The sequence below is a fragment of the Mesocricetus auratus genome, unplaced genomic scaffold (genome assembly GCF_017639785.1).
Source record: "Mesocricetus auratus isolate SY011 unplaced genomic scaffold, BCM_Maur_2.0 Super-Scaffold_2245, whole genome shotgun sequence".
Classification (NCBI taxonomy): Eukaryota; Metazoa; Chordata; class Mammalia; order Rodentia; family Cricetidae; genus Mesocricetus; species Mesocricetus auratus.
The window spans coordinates 1,568,104-1,590,103 of NW_024429180.1; the positions used below are offsets into that span (position 1 = coordinate 1,568,104).

Genomic DNA, 22,000 nt, shown 5'->3' on the forward strand with positions numbered 1-22,000 from the left:
GTTTGTTTTTAATAGCCTAACTTAGAATAATATCTTGTTCTTCTTTGTTTGAAGTGAATCACTAAACCTGCCTATGTTCAGGAGGCAGAAATTGTACAAATACAGGAATGCTTGGGAGAGGAGCTTGCCAAGTGCCCAGCAGAACCTCATAGCCAGGAAAAGACAGAGGCACGTGTTTCTGTAAGGATAAACGGCACACTTGTTGAGGGTATAGGTAACTGTTTTTTGTAGAAATTACTTACAAGAGAAACCAGGCAACCCAGATGAGTCAAGTCTTTCACTAGCGAACCGGAAGCTGAAAAGAGAGCAAGCGCAGTGCTGCCAAAGTCTTTTATTCCCACCTCCGTACTTGCCTCTAGCCACGCCCAAAAGTGGGCCTGGCTAGCGGCGTAGTTCACTGCCTACATCCATATGCATCTCTAGTCACGCCCAAAGTGTGTGTGGTTAGCAGCGCGGTAAACCACCCTTTTATTACTACATCCCTATGCGCCTCTAGTGCGCCACGTGGCTAATGGCGGAGTCCTAAATCTCCTCCTACAGGCATGGTCTTTCACATACTGTGGAAGGTGGAAGGGTCACCCAGTCTTGTTGAGTATAGCAACAAGACCAGTTTGGATGGTCAACCCGGATGGAGTTAAGTGTGTCAGTATAACACTGCTAGAGAAGTAGTGATGGGGTAGGGAGAGGTGAGGGCAAAGGAGGCTAGGAAGCGTGAATGCCCCCCTCCCTCACGGTATCCAGTCACAGGCGGGTGTCACCTTCAGCACCTTCTTGTGATAAGCCTACTGTTTAAGGAGGAGCTGTAGATCAGGTGGCCGAGTGCTTGCCTTAGCACAGGCAGAGTCCTCGGTTCAGCTGCCAGCACTGCATACCAGGTTTGTTAGAATGTATATGTAATCTCTGAAGATGGTGGCAGAGACGGGAATATCAGAAATTCAATGTTGTTTTACCCTCGTGGGTAATTTGAAGCCAGCCTGAGCTACATGAAACCCCATCTTAAAAACAAAGTGTGTGTGTGAGTGATTATCTTATTTTCCCATTGCTGTGATAAGACATCAGGACCAAGGCAACTTATAGGGGAAAAAAGATTATTTGAGGCTTACAGTTTCAGAGGGTGAGTCTGTGGTCATCGTGGCAGAGCATGGTGACAGGCAGGCAGGATGGCAATGGAGCAGTAGCTGAGGGTTCACATTTTGATCCACGAGCAGGAAGCTGGGAGCTCTGACTGGGAATGGCATGGGCTTTTGAGACCTCAAAGCCTGCCTCCCCGTGACACATCTCTTCCAAAAAGGCTATCCCTCCTAATCCTTCCCAAACAGTTCTACCAACTGGGGACTAAGTATCGAAACATATGAGCCTGTAGGAGCCATTCTCAAACCACCATGGGGAAGAGGGATTTTTATAATTCTATCCCTAGGGGATCTGAAACCTGCTTCTTGCTTCTGAAAGTATCTATATCCATGTACTGCCTGACCCCCATCCTGTGCACATGCCTCATAACACAAATCTTTAAAGACAAAGTATAGACCTCCAACTCTCATTGTTACTGTTAAGAAAATTGATTTATAAAGCCAGGTATGGTGGTGCATTCCTCCAGCCCAGCACTCAGGAGGATCTCAGAGGCAGGAGGATCTCTGTGAGTTTGAAGCCAGCCTGATCTGCATATGGGACAGCCAGGACTACATAGAAATATCTTGTCTTTTAAAAAAATGGTTTATGGACTTGTGTAGATAGACGTCAGATTTGGCAGAGGGGTTTGTAGGGCCCTTTTGTTTCAAACACTGTTAGGTTGTAAAATAGCAGGTCTTTTTTTCCAGCATTTCAGGCAGTAAGTACAAGGTGGCTTACAATGTGGTGGCTAAATGTACTAATGAAACTGTTAGCATTGTTGGGAATGTTGAATGAGACAGGCTTCGAATTCTGACTCTGAGAATCAGTGCTCTGATCTTAAGTAATGATGCTCACAGACGGGTTCTACCTTCATATTTCACCCCCTTTTCTCAAGACTGACCTGAGAAGAAATTATTTTAAAGACTGTTATTTTCATAGGTATTTGGGGTTTCTAATTTATGCTCAGAACTATCATTTGATTAATCTCATGATGATAAAAATAATGGTAAATTTAAAGGGCAAATATATACTACATTTAAATCTGTAATTTGAGTTTTGAATTATCTCTCAGCTGTTTTAATTGAATTCAGCTTAGGGTAATACAAGCACTGATAGAATGTGATTGCTTTGGAGAAAGTAGTTAGGAAAAAAAGGCTTAATTTTGAGTTCTGTGCTTTTAGTTTAGTTTCTTTTTTATTTTTTCTTTTATTGAAAATAGACTTTTTTTCTCATACAATATATCCTGATTACAGTTTCTCTTCCCAGTTCCTCCCAACCTTCCCTCCCCTCTAGATCCATCCCCTTTCTGTGTCCCATTAGAAAAGAGCAGACTTGTAAGAGATAACACCAAACATGTCAAAATAAAAAATAATAAGATAAAGCAAAAACTATTACACTGAGGCTGGACAAGGCAACCCAACAGAAGGAAAAGAGCCCTACTAGCAGCCGCAAGGATCAGCGACTCACTTATTCACACTCAGGAGTCTCATAAAAATACTAAACTGAAAGCTATAATAAATACACAGAGGGCGTGGTGCAGACCCATGCAGGTCCTGTGCTTGCTGCTGCTGTTTCTGTGAGCTCATGTGCACCTTGCTTAGTTGATTCAGAGGGCCTTGTTCTCATGGTATCCTCCGTCCATTCTGGCTCTTACACTCTTTCGGCTCCTCTTCTGTGTTCTCTGAGCTCTGAGATGAGAAACTCGACGGAGAGCTCCCACTTAGACTCTCTCTTCCTGTAAAGTCTGGCTGTAGGTCTCTGGTTCTGTTCCTATCTACTGACAGAGGAACCTTCTCTGATGATGGCTAAGCAAGGCAGTCTGTGCATACAGCAGAATATCATTGGGAGTCTTTTGTTCTTGAAAGACAAGTAGTATTTGGTTTTACCCTAGGTCTCTGGGCTATCTAGTCTCTAGTTCTTGATCACACAAGCAGTATCGTTATGGGGCCCATCTTGTGGAGTGAACCCTAAGTCGAAACAGACATTGGTTGGCTTCTACAAGTTCTGTGCCACAATTGCCCTAGCATATCTTCAGGGAGGTCAAAGGTTCTGTGGCTGGGTTGGTATTTATGTTTCTCTTTTGGCAGCCTGAAGGGTACTTCCTGCACCAAAGGCACAAGAATGTTGGGGTGAGGGCATATTCCATATAGGCACCAGGTCTACTTCTCTATATTCAATGAGTTGTGTGGGTGTTGTCCTCAGCAATGGAGCCCACTGTCAGTTTGTAGAGAGAAAACCATTGTCTTAGCAACAGTTTGGGTTGTTTGGGGGATTTCCTTGAGACCACTTTGACCAACAACTCAATTGAATGCAACCCAGTCCCAGTCCTGGAAGACTCACTTGGTGACAAGAGATGGCTATTGAGACTCAGTACCACCACCACTCCCATTATTAGGAGACCTCATTAGGATCATATTTTAGGAAGTTTCCTCTGCACTAGGTTTCCATATCAACCCCTCAAATGCCCGACAATTCCAGCTGTCTTCTCCCTTCCCCTCCCCACCTGATTCTCCTGTTCCCATCACCGCCCACATCTGCTTCCAGTCTACGTGTAAAATCTGTTCTATTTCCCCCACCAAGGGAGATCTATATGTCCCCTTAAATCCTTTTATACCTAACCTCTCTGGGTCTACGGATAGTAGGTTGGTTATCATGTACTTAAAGGCTATATATATCCACATGTAAGTGAATATATAACTATCTCTGGGTCTGGGTTACCTCATTCAGGATGATTTTTTTCTACTTCTGTTTTCCTATATATACTTCATCATGCCATTTTTTAACAGCTGAGTAGTACTTCATTGTGTAAATGCACCACATTTTATTTATCTGTTCTTCTGTTGAGGGACATCTAGGTGGTTTCCAATTTCTGGACTAGAGAGTAATGAATGTGATTGAGCAAGTGTCATTGTGTTGGGATGGAGCATCCTTTGGGTGTATGCCCAAGAGTGATATATGTGGGTCCTTAGGTAGATCGATTCCCAATTTTCTGAGGAACCACTATATTGATTTTCATAGTGGCTGTACAAGTTTGCACTCTCACCAGCAATGGGTGGGTGTTGCCTTTATTCCACATCCTAGTCAGCATGAACTGTCACTTGTGTTACTGATCTTAGCCATTCTGACAGGTGTAAGATGGAATCTCAAAGAGGTTTTGATTTGCATTTCCCTGATGGCTAAAGATGATGACCATTTCTTTAAGGGTTTCTAAGCCATTTGAGTCTCCTCTATTGAGAATTCCCTGTATCCTACTTTTTAATTGAATTATTTGGGGTTTTAGATACCTAGCTTCTTGAGTTCGTTATGTATTTTGGATATTAGCCCTCTTTCAGATGTGGAGTTAGTAAAAAATATCTTCCCATTCTGTAGGCTACCATTTTGTCCTACTGACAGTGTGGAGTCCCTTTAGCTTACAGAAACCTTTTAGTTTCATGAGGTCCCATTTATTAATTGTTATCTTAGTGTTTGTGGAATAGGTGTTCTGTTCAGAAAGTAATTTCCTGTGCCAGTGAGTTCAAAGCTATACTTTCTATTAAGTTCAGTGTATCTGGTTTTATGTTAAGGTCTGTGATCTATTTCAACTTAAGTCTTGTGTGGGTGGTAATTATGGATCTACTTGTATTCTTCTATATGCAGACATCCAGTTAGACCAGCACCATTTGTTGATGATGGACCAGTGTGTATTTCTGGTTTCTTTATCAAAAAGCAGGTGTCTATAGATGTATGGATTTATGTCTGGGTCTTTAATTTGATTCCATTGATCAATGTGTCTTTTTATGCCAGTACCATGAAGTTTTTATTACTGTAGCTCTGTAGTACTTGAAATTGGGAATGGCGAGACCTCCAGCAGTTCTTTTATTGTTCAGGATTGTTTTAGCTATCCTGGGTTTTTTATTTTTTCATAAGAAGTCATTTCAAGGTCTATTAGGAATTGTGTTGGAATTTTAATGGGGATTGCATTGAATCTATAGAGTGTTTTTGGTAGGATGGCCATTTTTACTGTGTTAGTTCTACTGATCCATGAGCATGGGAGATCTTTCCATCTTATGGTATGTTAGAGTTACCTCAAGGTATATTAATTGAGGCTATTGTGAATACTATTGTTTCCCCGATTTCTTTCTCAGTCTTTTTGTCATTTGTTTATAGGAGGGCTACTAATTTTTGAGTTAATTTTATATCCAGCTACTTTGCTTAAAATGTTTATCAGCTGTAGGACTTCCCCAGTGCAATTTTTAGGGTCACTTATATATACTATATTGTAGGAGTGATCCCCACAAAGCTATCCGCCCATGAGGGCGGGGACATGTAAACTGACACAGGTAGATATAAAAGGAAGTGAAAGGAAAAGGAACCTCCCTTTTTCTCTTGGAAGCCAGCCACACTTCTAACTCCTGGTTTGTGCGACTCTCTCTCTCTGGTAAATAAATATATTGTTTTCCTTATAGCATTGAATATCCTCTTTATCTGGTTTGGACTCACAAGAATGAGATAGATGATATTTTCTTTAAATCTTGCTAAATGTTGATAGACAAAATATTGTAACTATGTTCTTACTTGATAACTGTTCTTTTATATATAATTTGACTATGTTAAAGTTAAGACCTTTCTTTTTGTTTAGACAGAAAAGAGGAGATGATGTGGGAAGTCCTGTGATTATGTCAATAAAGCACTGTTGGCCAATAGGAATCTAGATAGGTGGGACTAGGAGTCCAGGAGGACTCTGGGAAGGAGAAACACAGAGAGTTAAGATGTAACACCATGGGATAGGAAGCCCGGAACTATTCTCCGGTAAGAGAAATACGTAGATTAACAATTATGGGGTAATTGCTTAAGTCAGAGCTAGCCAGTAAGAAACAAGCAAGGCCAACAGCTTAATAATTAATATAGCCTCCTGTGTCTTTATTTGGGACTGATGCGGCTCTAGAACCAGGCTGGTGGGAAGGCTTCTCTCAAAGAAAAAGCTTCCCTTTACACTATATCATCTGCAAATAATGATATATGTCTTTCTTCTCAATTTGTATCCCCTTGATCTCCTTCAGTTGTTTTATTGCTTTATCTAGAACTTCAAGTACTATATTGAATAAATACAGAGAGATTGGACAGCCTTGTCTTGTTTCTGATTTTATTGCAATTGCTTTGAGTTTCTCTCCATTTAATTTGATATTGGCTATCAGTTTGCTATAAACTGCTTTTTTATGTTAAGAAATGTCCCTTGTATCCCTAATCTCTCCAGGGCTTTTATCATAAAGGGATGTTAGACTTTGTCAAAGGCCTTTTCTGCATCTAATGAGATGATCATGTAGTTTTGTCTTACATGTTTTGTTTATATGATGAATTACATTATTATTGATTTTTGTATATTGAACCATACTTGTATCTCTGGGATGAAGCTTACTTTATCACTATGGATGGTCTTTTTGATGTGTTTTTAGATTCAGTTTGCAAGTATTTTGTTGAGTGTTTTTACATGTATGTTCATAAGGGGAATTGGTCTGTAATTCTCTTTCTTTTTTGGGTCTTTATGTGGTTTGGGTATCAGTGTGGCTGTGGCCTGATAAAATGGATTGGGCAATGTTCCTTTTTGTGATGATACTTTGTTATCTAACAAATGAAGCTTGCCTGAAGATCAGAGTTTAGAGATAGCACACTAGTTAGCCATAGATAGTAGGCAGTGGTGGCTCACACCTTTAATCCCACATCTGGAAGACAGAGGCTGGCAGATCTCTGTGAGTTCAAGGCCACCCTGGGCTACACGAGATTGATCCAGTCTAAAAGAGAAACAAAGCCAGGTGGTGGTGGATCACACTTTAATTCCAGCACTAGGGAGGTGGAGACAAGAGTGATATGGTTGGGCAGAGAGAAGAGCTCATGGCATTCAGTCTGAGGATTCGTAGGGAAAGGATTGCCCCTTTGGTCTGAGGATTCAGTAGAGGTAAGAGGCCTCTCTTGTAGCTGCCTCCTTTACTTCTCTGACCTTTCAGCATTTACCCCAATATCTGACTTCAGGTTTTCATTATTAAGACCTATTAGAACTCGTGCTACACCTTCTGTTTCCATTTTATGAACTAATTTGAGGAATATTGGATGTTAACTTTTCTTTGAAAGTCTGGTCGAATTCTGCATTAAAACCACCTGGCCCTGGGCCTTTTTTGGTTGGTAGACTTTGTGATTGCTTTTATATCTATTTAAATTATTTATTGGATTTTTATTTAACTTTTGTAACTGTTACCTATTGAGAAAATTATCCATTTCTTTTAGATTTTCCAATTTTGTTGAGTGAGTATAGATTTTAAAGCATGTCCTTATGAGTCTCTAGATTATCTGGATTTCAACCTTCAGTGACGGTTATGTTCTCCTTTTTGTTAATTTTGACATTCTCTTTCCACCATTTAGTTGGTTTGGATAAGCATTTGCCTATCTTGTTGGTTTTCACAAAGAACCAACCATTTTGTTGATTCTTTGTATTGTTCTTTTTCTATTTTATTGATTTCAGCCCTGAGCTTGATTATGACGATGTCTTTTTGTTATAGAGCTTTCAGGTGTGCTGTTAATTGCTAGTATATCTCTCTAGTTTTTTTGGGTTTTTTGTTTTATTAAGTATGTTTATTTAAATTAGAAACATGCATACTTCAAATGTCAATCCCAGCTCCCCCCCTTCTCCCTCCACCAGCCCCACTCCCACCCTCCACCCCCAACCCAATCCCCACATCCTTTCCCAGGGAGGGTGAGGTCCTCCTTGGGGGGGGGATCTCCAAGAGTCTGTCATTTCATTCAGGGCAGGATCTAGGCCCTTCCCCATGTATCCAGGCTGAGAGAGTATCCCTCCATGTGGAATGGGCTTCCAAAGTTCATTTGTATGCCATGGTGAACACTAGTCTACTGCCCAAGGCCCCAGAGATTTCTGAGGCCTCCCACTGACTCTACATTCATGGAGTCTGGATCAGTCCCCTGTTGGCCTCTTAGTCAACAGTCTGGGGTTCAAGAGCTCCCCCTTGTCCAGTCAGCTGTCTTTGTGGGTTTCACCAGCACGGTCTTGACTGCCTTGCTCATCACTCCTCCATCTCTGTCACTGGGTTCCAGGGCGTCAGTTCAGTGTTTAGTTGTGAGTATCTGTCACTGCTTCCATTGGTCACAGGATGAAGGTTCTAGGATGTCACATAAGGTAGTCATCAACCTTATCAGGTAAGGGCTATTAATGTAGTCTCTCTGCTATTACTTAGTTTTCCAGTTGTACATCTCTCGAAATCTCACTAGTGTCAGCTCTCTCCTCAAAGCTATAATGACTCCAACTATTATGGTATCTCTCATCCTGGTCTCCTTTATTCTTAGCCCAACTCATCCTTCCTGAGAGGAGGGTAGAAGAAGACATGGGGAAGCAGGAAGGTTGGTTTTTGTTTTTATGTAGGCACTTACTGTGAACTTGCCTCCTAGAGCACCTTTCATTGTTTCCCTTAAGTTTGGCTTTGTTGTATGTTCATTTTTATTGAATTCTAGAATGTCTTTCATTTCTTTCTTATCTCTGTCTTGACTCATTTTTCATTGAGTAGAGATTATGCAGTTTCCATGAGTTTGTAAGCTTTTTGTTGTTGTCCATATCTACGCTTAATCTGTGGTGGTCTGATAGCATGCAGGAAGTTATTTCAATTTTCTTGCATCATGTCCAAGTATGTGATCGGTCTTGGAGAAAGTTCCATGAGGTGCAGAGAAGGTATATTCTTTTGTGTTTGGGTGAAATGTCCTATAAATGTGTTAGGTCTGTTTGGGTTTATAATGCCTGTTAGTTCCAGTATTTTTCTCTGTCTAGTTTTTGTCTGGATGACCTGTGTACTGGTGAGAATGTGGTATTGAAGTCTCCCACTGTCAGTGTGTCAGGGTCGATATGGGATTTAAGCTGTATTATCGTTTCTTTTACAAACGTGGGTGCCCTTGTGTTGGGGCATAGATGTTAAGAATTAAAATGTCATCTTTGTGGAAAAAAGATTAGCTTTAGAGTTCTTGTTTTGAAAAGAAAAAAGGGAGACATGGATATGATAGGATATAAGGGTAGATTATTGAGTCTACTTTTAAACCTAAAAGCAACTATTAGTTGTAAATATTTTACATTGGCTTGGATTTTTTATATATTGATATAAAGCTGAAATTATTTTTGTTAGAACATCTATACATGCATTTCGAATCTTGTTCAAGGTATTGTATCTATGCAACTCATTTAACAATGTAATACAAATTTTAGTCCTTGCTTTTTCTTGGATGGGGGGAACCCCTGCCCCAACAACCAAGAACTTGGCCTTGATTTTGAACTCCATGAAGTTATTTGTCTCTCTGTCCTGAAGAAATTGACTGGTAATCTTCTAAATAGAGAACACATTTGGCACCCTACCCAGGAGCCTAGCTTGTGTTTTTAATTTCTTCATTTTGAGTAGGTTAGACTTCTAAGTAGAAGTTGTTTAAAAGGGTTAAGTTCTCATTCTTCTTGGGTGTTTTGGTAACAAACTACCTAGAGGTGTAGAGAATGTGCAACATTTTAAATTGCTCTCCCAGGCTTCTTCTTAGTTTTTATGTTGGGAATGCAAGGTTTATGTTAAATTGAGCTGGGAAAATGGCTTACTAGTAGGACACATGCCTACCATTGAAGCCATAAGTTTGAATCCCCAGAACACACATACACATACAGAGTGTTACTATAGCTTGAGTTGTCCTTGAAAAATAAAGCAATGTTGTAGTGTAAACACTCCTGTTTCAAACAGTTAGAGTACTTCTAACAAAAAGTTCCAAAATGCAAAGGAATCATACTGTAGAACAATGAAGGAAAGGGAGAGCCGTCTTCAGGGAAGTTGACTCAAAGTAAAACAGGGAGGCCTTTGGGACAGAGGCAGACTGGAAATTACCACCTTCAGCCAGACCTAGATGCCCCATTTCCCTGCCTCTCCCACTAACAGAGGGTGAGTTAGGACAAGACCTGGATTGTTAGCTCCTCCCTCCTTGACCAGAGTGCTTGCTCCAGGCAGAATAAACATTCCGAGCAGTTGTCAAGAGTGAGTTAAAATCCCGCCCCCCTCCAGGAGCCTGGAAAATACTCCAAAAGGCAGATCATTTGCTGTGTTCTTAGCCAAGTGTGGGCAGTCACTGCTCAGTCAGCAGTTAGCATAGATGGGGCCCTGGGTGGGTGAAAAACGTTATGGTTCTATGAGCTGGTGTCTGAAAAAGGGGCTTTATGTGCCGGTGTCTGAGCACAGGGCACCCCACACATCCTGCATTGATACCTCCTCTGCACTGATCCAGATTCAGCCTTCTTTCCTTGAACCTAGATAACAGCTGCAGAGGAACATCATGTGTCTTACTCTGTTTCACTGTGAGTCAGGTTCCAGAAAGTGATTGAGTTTAACAGGGCAGCATAAACCCATTTCAGAAAGACTGCAGGAACTTGCTGCCTGTGGAACCTCTGTTTCTGATTAGGGATTAGGAGGCATGTTGGATTCCTTGACACATTGGCAAAGACAGAAGGTTCAGTGGCCTCCAAACTACCTCCCTTTGTGTGTGTATGCTCATTAGTTTTTAATTTTTGAAAAAGGGTTGTTGTAGTCCACGATGGCCTTGAATTTGCCATCTCTCTTCATGAGCCAGAGTTCTAGAATAACAGGTGGTGTAGCACTATGCCTAACTCACTGGTGTTTTCTACATTCTCTTTATTTGCACACAAAATGGCTTTCACAAATAGCTACCACTGTGGAAACGCCTACATCAAGTTGGAAAGTGTCCCTGTGCCCTCCTCCAGAGTGTGGTATCCTACCATGAGCCACCCCCCACCTTGCTGAGATAGAGGCATACAGCTGTCTGAACATGACCTGCCTGGGTAACTGGCTCCTGCCTAAGTCACCTCCTAGGATCTGCAGCACTTGGCTCTCTCTCTCTCTCTCTCTTGTTTGGCCTCTGGTGGGGTGTTGACCAGCAATGATGGCACAGACTAGCACTGAGTGAGATACCTAAAGGCCTACACCCAGACTGTGTTGCACACCAGTTGCTTAAAGCCCACAATTTGTGTGACCTCAGCCATGAACTTGAGAGTGGAACTGAAGCATTTAAACCTGGAATTTGACCAAGAACAGCAGTCTCCCAAGTGGCCACCCTGTTGGACTTAGCTTGAGCTGCAGGTGGCGCCAGTGGGTTATTGGCACGTTCCAAGGTCTGGAGCTGCCTGCTCAGGAGTCTGGCTGCTGAGCCACCTGGTGGAACCCAATGTACCTGGCCAGTGTGCACAAGGCTCCTTCCAGTGTCAATGTTTGGGGATGCTTTCAAGTCACTTTCATTTTCAAGTCACTTTCATACTCCAAATGGGCAAAAGCGAAGACTGTGACTATACTGTTGGTCACTGTTCTTTGAAGATGGTATATAACTGCCTTAAGTCTTTAAAATTACACAGAAAAAATATATATGGGAGGGCATGTGTACCACAGCATGCATGTAGAGGGCAGGATTTGGTTCTGTCCTTCAACCACATGGTTCCCAGTCATCAAATTCAGCTCATTAGGGTTAATGTCAAGGACCTTTCTTTACCTTTATTCGCTGAGTCTCTAAAGTAACACAGCATGAAAAACATTTTTGTTATGACCAAAATATTAAAAATTCACAGAATCGTTGCCAAGGCTACATTTGTAGCCCATTGTGGCATTAGGGCCATAAAGATTTGTTTTCCCAGACCCACAAGAGTCTGGAGCAGGTCATACCTGATTTCAAAGGTAGCCAGCGAGGACAGTATTTGGCTGTCTCCTTTCTGGCATAGTGGTAAGATTGGTAAAGCTGGCTCCAGCAGGAAGGTCTTGTCTTTATATAAAGACCCAAACAAGAGCATCAAAGCATCTGCAGAATGTGTCCAGCCCTCCCTGGCAAGACGCCCAGGGCCTCAGTGCCTGCTCCTGCTCACAGGCCAGGGCCAGGTTTAAAGTTCACAACATCTTGTTTTTTCACCTGTTTCCTACAGTTCTAAGAGACTTATTTAATAATTAATGAGTATATTAGGTGCCCATCCTTTTCTCCAAGGTAAATAGGGTTACTATGGGTGTATTTGTGTGTGTTCCAGGCTGCTGGGGGGGTGGGATGGGGGGCAGAGGGTGATATTTAGTAGAGTTGGTGAAGACAAAGGCTGTGGTTAGCGTTGTGAACTTGGTGCAGCCGACTTTGACACAGATGGTGGATGCTGGAAACGAGTGAAAACACCATTTATAATTGCTTTGCTGTGGGTCTATAGCACTGAAATTCCTGGTTCTGGAATGACTCCTTCAGCCACTGAGAGTGGTAGACACATCTGACCACTTGTTCCTATCACAACAACTGGCAGACTGAAGTGATGACATGGAAAGCTTACTAATACTTCTTTGTGTCACTAAGTTTTAATATAAACAGTATGAATGTTTAATGAGGTACCTTTTCAGAAAGTTGTTCTTATGTTAGAAGGTGACATCCATTTAAAATCCTTTATCAAATTAATGTTGGAAGACTTTAAGCCTTGGCTCTTGTCGTATTTGGCTCACTCAGCTGCTGCATATTTTAAGTATGGACTGACATTGCAGTAGTCATGATTTTTAGACTACCTTAGTAAAGTTCAAGCCCTGCCTTTTACATTCTTGCCACCAGGTGGCTAGTGGGAAAGACCAATCCAGCAGTGAAGCTAAGGCCTTAGAATCTGCTTCAGTGATGAAATATGAAACTCGATGGATTATTCTACAGGAAAGCAAACTGCTGAGTGACAGCATTTCAGGCAGCGCCCTGCCAGATGGACATTTCTTTGTTGTTTTGGTTTATAAATATTGAAAGTGTTAACTAGCCAGGTTTTGCTGAGCTAAAGCATTTGGAGACGCTGAGCCTACTCTACCTTTGGGATGACTTCTGGATAGGCATATTATTCCAGGTTATAACAAAGTTTGAGACAAAGGCTCTTCTTTGGGGCACCTCAGACTTGACATTGTAGGTTTGCCACCTGGTCCTTACCATATCTGTGACCTCGTCCACAGAGACACTACGTAAATATACTCAGTACAGGCTCTAGAGCTCCCAGCAAAACCGAAGCTGAGCAGCCATGTGCGGCTGTCTAGACTGCACATATGTGGTAAGATGAGGGACTGGGCTTACTTCTAGAGGACACATCTGTTAGAATGGACACAGAAGCATATGGCACAGACCCTGCTTTCCTCAGTGTTTGCAAAGAGAAAGGCAGTCCTTCCCACAGACATGAAATCTTACCCAGCTCCCCTTGTGCATCTAGCTGCTCTTTGGGTCTTTAATTTATTCACTTTGACAAATAACCTCTTGGTTGTACATTCACTCTCAACTTGCTTCCCTGATTCAAAGTGAGCATGAGTGCCTTAATCCTCTAATGGGAATTAATTGCTTGTTTCAGTGCTTAACTCTGATCCTTTCCCAATCCCCACAGGGACGAGTTGCTTCCTGAAGGATCTGTGTGCATTGTTCAAAACACAATCTGAAAAGGTAATGGTGTTTTTCTTATGAAAGCCAGAAATGTGGAACATGCATGTTGCACTACAAACATTCATTTGAGTAGTATTCTCAAACTGATTTTATATTAGAAAGAATTCATTTACCAAATGCTTCTGAGAAAAGGCTAGCCACCCTTGCTTAGTTATCTTTTACAGAAATAAGCTATTGTTTTCTTTAGAAGAAAGTTGCTGATAAAGTAGAAAACCACTGTCCATGTCATGATTCTGTGGTATAGTGTACTCTTCCTGAGACTACTTGTTGGTTCTGAAAGCACCACTTGATAAAGCTTGAATCCCTCCCCACCAGAACGTTTACCATAGCACTCTCAGGAGCTGAGTTGAGAACCCCACAGTCAGCATTTGGGAAAGGAGGAGCTGGGGTAGGGACCTGGGCATGAGAGGGAAGGGTCAGGGGAAAGAGGAATCCAAGGTCATTGGATGCTTATGGCTGGCAGTCAGTGGTCAGTAGAGAATAACTCGTTGGGAAACATGAGCCCAATTCTAGAAAGAAGAAAACAGAAGGTTTTCTCAGAAATCTACAATTGTTGCGTGCAGGTCGTAACCTGGCTCTACATCTTGAAATGCCTACTGTGAGTGCCCTGTGTGATGCTCACTGGGGAGACTGAGTCCACATTGTCTGATGCAGCAGAACACACTCATCCTTCAGAATCATAGTTCAGGCTGGCTTGGGACTATCTACTTAACATGCACTAAGACAACAGCGATCTTTGGATCTTTGTTTTGTGCTCTCTACCCTTTATTATTACGCTAAGTTTAAGTGAAACTGGACTAACTTAACCCAGAGTCATGGAAAGAACTGTGTGTGGAGGAGAGGCAATTTGAATACGTAATTAGCATGTCTCTCAGAAAGCAGCATCCATCCCTAGGGGCTAGAAGCATCAGAACAGATTTCTCCTGTCCCTGCTAGGGACTATGGACTTTTCTTTTTTTCCCTGCTTTTGAGAACTCTGTTCAGATCCCAGGCCCATTTGTTAAATTTGTTTTGTTTTTACGTCTTTTTTTTAACTCTTTATATATTAGTGGATATTAATCCTCTGTTAGATGTATAGGTGGCCAAGATTCTCTCCCATTCTGTGGGCTTCCTCTGTTGTTTCTTTAGCTGTACAGAAGATTTTTAGTTTTATAAAGTTCTGCTTGCCTTAATTCTTGGGCAGATGGAGTCTTTCTCAGAAAGTTCTTTCCAACACATATATCATGTAGGGGATGGCATGCATTTCCTTCTAGTGTTTCCAGTGTCATATTTAGGTCCTTGATCCACATAGAGTTAGTTTCCATGCAAGGTTATAGATAAGGGTCTAATTCATTCTTCTTTGTGCAGACATTAGTTTTTCCAGTATCATTTGTTGAAGATGCTTTCTTTTCTCAAGCCTGAGTTTTTGGCATCTTTGTCAAATATTAAATGGCTGAAGTTACATATACTCATGAAGATGGAACAGATTCATTCAACTAATATTGGAAAGGAGGTCTAGATATTTAGAGAGAGCAATCACTTACACGAACAGCCGGGTCAGCGCTCTATGGTCTCTGAACCGCAGTCAGGATCTAAGCGACAGAGAGCGCCCATCTGTTCTTCTTTTATCAACTGAATCTTCCCACATACCCGTGACCATGCTCCAAGGGGGCCTGGTCAGCTACAGGTACCTGATCTCTCCCTACTATTCCCCTTTTAGTCTAAATAAAATATTTAGACTTGATATAAACTCAAACATATACAACATATATACATAGAAGATGAGCAAATTATAATCTATTTATATCCTATCCTAAGTATATCTATCCCATCTAAACTTATCTGAAAGAGATGCCCAAGTCTGAACACTTCCTTCCAATCCCAACCCTAAATAATGGAAAACTGACCCTATCAGGTGTATACTATCTTGCAATATCAACAGTAGGGAAAAGGGGTGTAGTTTTCTCAAAATTATTTTCTGCTGAACTGGGATGATGACGACAACTTCATGGGATCCTGTAGAAAAAAAAATGTTAGTGTAATGAAAGTCTCATTTGCATTCAGTGTCAGTTGGCGGGGAATGCTTGATTGAAGTTCTTTTTTTTTTTTGGTTTTTACGAGACAGGGTTTCTCTGTATTGTTTTGGAGGCTATCGGTCCTTGATTGAAGTTCTTGACTGAAGTTGTAATGTTGATCGAAGCTCTTGTCTGAGGCTCTGGTCAGATTGTAGAAGGTGCACCATATCAGTTCATTGGTCCAGAGTTGTGTAGAGCAATGTAGTCCCAAACTGGTTTCAGGATGGTACTTGTCAGATAGAGTCGGTGATGTGGGGCCTCATTTTCTTTCCAAAGTTTTTTGAAGATTGCTGTTAGAAAATTCCTTGTTCTCTGTGGAAAACACAAACGTTATTAATGTCAACAGAGAAATTTTCAACCCTTACATGTATGTATACCATACATATAAGGCAACAATAAGGAAGATGGTAAGTATGAGGGAAATCAGACTTTCAGAGAAAGAACCCAGTATAAACAGATGACAGTCCCTAGTTTTTTCTTCTGTCTTACATCAATTGGCTCCTTGATATAATACAGAAATTCTGAATTTTATTTTAACAACATGCCTGGATTTAGAGGAGGAGAACCAAATCTAACTCCAAAGCCAGCTTCGGTGTACGTGATGGGGGAAGTCCTTCTGTGTACATGGCTCTCTCTGGTTAGTGAATAAAGCACTGTTGGCCAATAAGAAGCAAGATGGGTGGGAGGAGGAGTTGAGGAATATTCTGGGAAAGAGAGGCACAGTCAGTCACGATGTGTAGGATGCAGGGGAAGTAAGAGGTCCAGACCCTTTCTCCGGTAAGAGAAGATCACGTGGAGATACTTAGATTAGCAGTTATGGGTTAATAATTAAGTCACAGCTAGCCAATAAGAAATCAAAGCAAATGGCTAACAGCTTCATAATTCATATAGTGTCTCATGTGTTATTTGGGGGCTGAGACAGCAGTGGGACCCAAGTGACTGGTGGGAAGACTACGCATTACATACTCATTTTGGGATCTTTGATTTTGTTCCATTGGTCTGTTTTTATATAAGTACAGTGTTTTTTATTACTATGGCTCTGTAATATATCTTCAAATCTGGACTGTTCTTTTTGCTGTGGATTGTTTTGGCTGAGGTCTTTTGGGGTTTCATATGAATTGTAGGGTTTTTCTATTTCTGTGAAAAATGAAATGGGAATTTTTATTGGGATTGTGTTAAATCTGTAAGTGGCTTTTGGTAAAATGGTCATTTTCACAACCTTAATTCTACTAGTTCATGAGCAAGGGATGGCTTACCATTTTCTAGTGTCTATCTCTTCACAGGTTGAAAGTGTTATTTGTGGAGGTTCTTCATTTCCTTAGTTAGGTTTGTTATTGATATTTTAATTTCTTTGAAGTTATTGTGAATGGGCATATGTCCATGATTTCTATGTATGTTTGTTGGTTGTGAATAGAAAAGTTGGTGTGTGTGTGTGCACATTGATTCTGTTTCCTCTCACATCGCTGAATTTGTTCATCTGCAAGTAGGGATAGTTTGACTTCTTTCTCCGTTTGTATGTGTCCCTTTGGATTCCTTCTGTTTGTTCCCTTTTTTTTTCCAGCCAGTATTTTGAGCCCAATATTGAAAAGAAGTGGAGGGAGTGGACAGCACTGTCTAATTTCTAACTTCAATGAGATTGCTTCAAGCTTTTCTCCATTTAAGATGATGTTGGCTGGGGATTTCTCACACATAGCTTTTATTGTGTTGAGGTATATTTCCTCTAGTCCTACATTCTCTAGGACTTATATAATGAAGGTATGTTGGATTTGTCAAAGGTTTTTTTCTGTGTCTATTGAGATAATCATTTGATTTTTGTGTTTTAGGTCCACTTATGTGGTTTGTTGCATTTACTCACTTCTGTATGTTGAACTATGCTATATTTCAGAGAAATATAAAGTCAAGTTGGTTGTGGTATATGATCTTCTTGATATGTCTGTATTCTATTTACAAATATTTTGTTGAGCTTTTTAGAGTCTATATCCAGTGAATATATTGGCCTGAGTTTTCTTTGTTGAGTCTTTCCCTGGTTTTGGTGTTAAAAGGGTTTGTATTGGGAGTAATTCCTTTTCTTTCTTTCACTAGTTTAAGGATTGACTATGGGTCTCTGTAGATTGATGATTTCTTTGTTTAATTTTGGTGATGTGGCTGAATCTAGAATTCCATCCATTTCTTCTAGGTTTTTTAGCTTAATGGAGTATAGGTTTTTAATACTCTGAATTTATTTAGTGTCTGTGGTAATGTTTCCGTGTTCATTTCTGATTCTGTTAATTTGGATTCTTTTATTTCTTTTGGTTAATTGGGCCAAAGTTCCATACTTTGTCTTTTCAAAGAACTAGCTGTTAGATTTGTTGGTTCTTTGCATTGTTTTCTTTGTTTCTATTTCACTGACTTCTGCGCTTATTTTTATTCTTGCCATGAATGAGTTTGGATTTGGTTTGTTCTTATTTTACAACTTTTGTGGTTGCATCATGAGCTATTTATTTGTGCTCTTTCTGAATTATTTGGGGGAGGGTTGTTTGGGAGACAAGATCTCTCTACATAGCCCTGGCTATTCTGGAACTCACTACGTAGATCAGGCTAACTTGGAACTCAGATCTACCTGCCTCTGCCACCAATGTGGTTTTAAACTAACTCTTTGAAATGGCAAGCAAACCCCCAATTAAAATGCTCTTTTATAAACTGTCTTGGCCATAGAAGAGCAATAGAAGAGTAACTAAGACACACGTCATTGGAAAAATTGCTATATTGAAATCATCTACTATTAATGGGTTCATAGTAATCTGTGTCTTTAAAGTCCACCAATAAGCTGGGCGTTGGTGGCTCACGCCTTTAATCCTAGCACTCAGGAGGCAGAGGCAGGTGGATCTCTGTGAGTTCGAGACCAGGCTGGTCTACAAAAGCTAGTTCTAGGACAGCCTCCAAAGCCACAGAGAAACCCTGTCTCAAACAAACAAACAAAAAAACAAAAAAACAAAAAACACTAATAGAAATGAAAAATTGGGAACCCCAGAATTTGGTGTCTCCCTCTTTCTCTCCTCTGATTAGTATGTTGTGTCAGCTATTAGGATAGTGACACCTGCTTGCTTCCAGGTTCGGTTTGATCAGAGACTTTTGTGCATCCTTTTATACTCTAGCTCAATGCCTATCTTTAAAGCTGAATTGTTTCTTGTAGACAAGAGATGGATTTTGTTTTTTGATCCATGCAGTTAGCTTGTGTCTTTTGATTGGAGAATTGAGTCATTTATATTTAAAATTATTGTTGAAACGTGTAATTGCAGTCATTGTGTTATTTTTAGTGTTGTATTCTCATTGATAATTTGTGTTTTAATAATTGTGGCTTTGCATTTCTTTCCACAGTTCCTCAGCTATGGTCATTCCTCTCTCCAGCCCAAAGCATTGCTCAATTTTCTTTATGTTTATTGAATACAAATTTTTAGATTTCTTATACTGTGAAAACTTTTTCTTTCTCCAATTATGGCAGATAGTTTTGCTGGTTCTATCAGTCTGTGTTGGTCATCATGGTCTTTTAGGAATTGGAATTTTCAGTTCTTCTGGCTTTCAAACTTTCCATTGAGAAATCAGCTGTTACCCTAATGAGTTTTTCTTTATATGTAACTTGTATTTTTTTTCTCTTGTAGCTTTCAGTACACTTTATGTATTTAGTGCTTTAACTATGATGTGCTGTGGGTGCTTATTGTATCTTTAGGGATGTGTCTTTCCTTAGTTTGGGGAAGATTTCTTTTATGATCTTGTTGAAGATCTGGTCTGTGCATTGATTTGGGAGTCTTCTCATCTGTGTCTATAATTTGAAGGTTTTTTTTTTCATGATGTCCCACACGTCTTTTATATTCCTTTCTTGTGTTTTTAATTTTTCCCCTATTTTATCTTGATCTTTGATTCCTGATATTGTGTCTTCTGCTCATTCACTCTACTTGTATGGCTTTTTGGGTTTTCTAGTTGAGTTACTGGGTTTTCAATTCCATCCGCATTTCAGCCTCAATGTTTATACATCCTAGTTGAATTCCATTCTCAAAAGTCTTAGGTTGCCATCATCATTTCCATCAGCCTTGTGTTTGTGCTTTCTTGGACTTTACTCTGTCTTAATTTTACTGAGCTGTTTGCATATTATTTACATTCCTTGAATTCTTTGATGAAATTTATGATTGTCCTTCTGTGTCCTGGATTCATCTAAGTAATTCTTATTGGTAATCAATGACAGACACTTCTATAGGACTGGTAGGTTTTGGAGAGTAGAAACTGGCTATCCTTCATATTGTTTTTAATTTTGCAATATCTGGATACATGGACTTTTGTTAGTTCTGAGTCTGATATGGACAGAACAGTTGGGGCAGAAGAGAAGACGTGTGGATGGATGGGGCTTAGAATTTGGAAAAGGCTTCAGACGAACAGAGAAGAATGGCCTCTTGGAGTAGATCTGACTTGGTGGAAAGGTTGAATATGGTATGGGAGGGACCCTTGGGTTATGTGGTATGAAGATATAGGTAGGGTGATTCCAGGCAAAACCCTAGAGATTGATTGTAGTACAGGAGAAGGGTAGCCAGACAGAACCTGGGCACTGGTAAATGTGGGACCTGGGCTAGATCTGGTAGGTTGTGCAGAAGGCTCATGGACAGGAGGGTCAGAGAGGCTCATTGGGTTAGACTCTGGAGCAGCTTGAGGGAGAGCTTGCTGGGCGGATGGGTTGGGTTGGATGTGCTACAGAGTGGTCGCAGGTAGACTTGCCCAGGCTCACACTTTAAGATTGATATATCAAACAGAAAATCTGCAAAGTTGTGACAGTCAAACTCATGTGTTAATAGCCTGAAAACGAACCTGATAGTGAAATGGGGTAGGAGAGAGAGAGCCTAATAGTAGATCCTTTCATGTATATTTATGCAAATTAATGAAGTTAGACTTTTATATAAAAACAAAGTAAAGTAAAAATGGATCAAATACCTAAATGTAAGAGTTTAAGTTTGAAAAGCCATGTGACTAGCCAAGCATGGTGGCACACACCTTTAATCCCAGTACTCAGGAGACAGAAGCAGGTGGATCTCTTGTGAGTTCAAGGCTAGTGTACAAAGCAATTTCCAAGACAGTCAGAGAAACCCTGACTCAAAAAACCAGGAAAAAAAAAGAAAAGAAAAGCCACATAACATTGAGTTTGAGAATGGTTTCTTGGATATGACACCAAAATTATAGGCAACAAAGTTAAAAATAAATTTCAATGCATCAAAATTTAAAATGTATGTGCATTAGTAGACATAGTTAACAGAATGACAAGGTAAACTACGGAAGTGAGTGTAGGTATGTATCCAACCAGGATGACCATCGTACTGTAAAGCATGGCACAGCACAGTTAGTTTAGCTGAGCCTTTGCCCAATAAAAACAGTCCTAGCGATACACAATGCCCAATAAAGTGCATGCAAGATGCTGAAGGTCACTAACCATTGGGGACACCAAATACTCTAGAAGCAACCATGGCTGCTGGCACTGAAGTGAGGTTGGAACCTGTGCTTGGAAGACAGAAAACAGTTACCATGTGAACCAGCTGCTTCTGGATAAGTGTACACAGACTTCAAAGAGGTAACCTGCACATCCATGTTCACAGAAACATTATTGGCAGCAGCCAACCCAAGTGTCCACCAAGAGATAAGGAAAAGAAAACTGGGGGATGTCTGCATGGTGGAATATTAGTTAGTTTTAAAAAGTAAATCTGACATACACTATATGAATGAACCCTGAGAACATGGCAGGAAGTAAAATAAACGAGCCATAAAAGACAGTGCTGACTGCTTCCACTTACGCAAGGTGGATAAGACAGCAAACCTCTAGGAGATGGGCAATAGGACTGAGGTTGAGGGGAAATTCAAAGGATAGAATTTGGCTAGAGATCTGTCTCTCAATGCTGTGCCTCCATGCTAACCCATGTAAAAGCAGTTAGAAAAGTTTAAGAAAAAGAAAAGTGGTTTTCTGTTCAGCAGATTTTATCACAGTTGCATAAAATTCTATTTTTTTTCTTTCCAAAACACATTCAAAGCAAATGGTGGGAGGTGAAGGGTATAGGGAGCCTTAGGAAATTGTCCTGAGGTAGTCACTTTCCTAGCCCTGGGCTCCTAGAGTAGCCTGGAATCTTCCACATCAGGAAGCCCTGGTTTCAACTCCTATTGCTGCTCTGGAACCTTCCTCTGAGGCCCCTGACTTGTAACATGTTAAATGAGGGCATGCCACCTACCATACAAAGCCCTGAGGTGGCACACAGCAGCTCTGTGATCAGTGCCCAACAGGATTCAAAGCCAAACCAAGTTCTGGTGGGAACTTACTCTGCCAGGGTGAAATGTTTCCTTTTCTC

General features: G+C 40.7%; 1 protein-coding gene across 8 annotated transcripts in view; it reads left to right on the plus strand.

Moving 5' to 3' along the window:
- The window catches only part of Ggact (gamma-glutamylamine cyclotransferase), a 42,561-nt gene that overhangs the window by 7,049 nt on the left and 13,512 nt on the right, over nucleotides 1-22,000 (plus strand). For 5 of the 8 annotated variants that reach the window (XM_040741503.1, XM_040741700.1, XM_013120108.3 and 2 more), the window contains exon 2: nucleotides 13,538-13,593. The exons of 2 other annotated variants lie outside the window; for them this stretch is intronic. The gene's annotated coding sequence lies outside the window, so the exon portion shown is untranslated. Of the gene's footprint in view, nucleotides 1-5,507; nucleotides 5,528-13,537; nucleotides 13,594-22,000 lie in introns of those variants that run through there. One more of the 8 variants, XM_040741751.1, reaches the window with a different exon arrangement.